This window comes from Limulus polyphemus, unplaced genomic scaffold, assembly GCF_000517525.1.
Source record: "Limulus polyphemus unplaced genomic scaffold, Limulus_polyphemus-2.1.2 Scaffold5699, whole genome shotgun sequence".
NCBI lineage: Eukaryota > Metazoa > Arthropoda > Merostomata > Xiphosura > Limulidae > Limulus > Limulus polyphemus.
Window position 1 is genome coordinate 3690 of NW_013671309.1, and position 1382 is coordinate 5071.

The window sequence follows — 1382 nt, forward strand, 5'->3', positions numbered from 1 at the left end:
TAATTTGAAGAATGATGGCGATTAAGTCTAATTTTTATGGAACCTCATAAAGAAAAAATACCAGTAACAATTTGTCATGTAAAACAGGTTCTTCTGTTTCGGAACGTTTCCAAATAGAGCATTGAGGCATCATCATAGGAACGGATTTGTTCACAGCTGAAGATGTAAGTTTTAAAAACATACTACATATATATATCACGCTAAAGAGGTGTCCAGTTTATACTTTATTTAAGCATTCATATTGTTATAACGCAATTCTTATATTTTATTTAATTCAACTTCCAGGCCATGTATCGATAATAAATTACTTCATTTCCTTCTTTGACGTTTCTACAAACTTTAACACTTCTACACTGCTGTAAATTTGCTTTAGGCCTACGTTAGAAATGACGTTAACTTAACGTAAAACGAATCAACGTTCCTGTACAAAGTAACCGCTAGAGCTAACATATTGACTGGTTCAACTGTGTATTCTGAAATAAAAACCCTTCGTACTTCACGACTATCTTGAATTTATAATCTAGCTTCGAATTTGCTAGAACATTTTATATCACCTTATTAAACTTATTGATCTTAACGTCATCAATAAGACCCGCAGCTACCTCTAGAGAACAGCTTACCACATCAGAAATATAGCTTACAAAAATATCCAGAATTTTGAGACAACTGCAAACATCATTGAAACAGCGATCCTGTTGTCATAAGTTGGAAGGCGTATCGAGTGCAAGCAGGAAATATGTCTATTGTCAGAATAAATACACTAACATGTTTCAAATAACCACACTTTTATGGTTGTTGTTTTTTTACCAATTAGTAAGAGTACTGAGAAATATTGCAATTACGTGATACATTTTTTTCTTAAAGTTTCTTCATAAAAGTGTTATGAAACATGAGTCACATTCTAAATACTACTATAAAAGTGACTTTATTGTTTGTAATTAAGCACAAAAACTACACAATGGGCTATCTGTGCTCTGCCCACCACGGGTATCGAAACCCGGATTCTAGCGTTGTAAGTCCGCAGACATACCGCTGTGCCATTGGGGGGCTTTTATTGTTATAAGTCACTAACGTGACGGCTTATATTTATTGTTATAAGTGACGATTTATTTTATTGTTCTAAGTAACTGTTTATTTTTATTGTACTGAGCGACTATTATTTTCATTGTTATGTTGTTGTTTGTGATTAAGCACAGAAGCTACACAAAGGGCTATCTATGCTCTGCCCACCACGGGTATCGAAACCCAGTTTCTAGCAGTATAAGTCCGCAGACATACCGCTGTGCCACTGGGGGGCTTTTATTGTTATAAGTGACGAAAAAATAAATAGTCGCTTAGTACAATAGAAATAAAGTTATTTTAAGTGACTGTTTATTTTTATT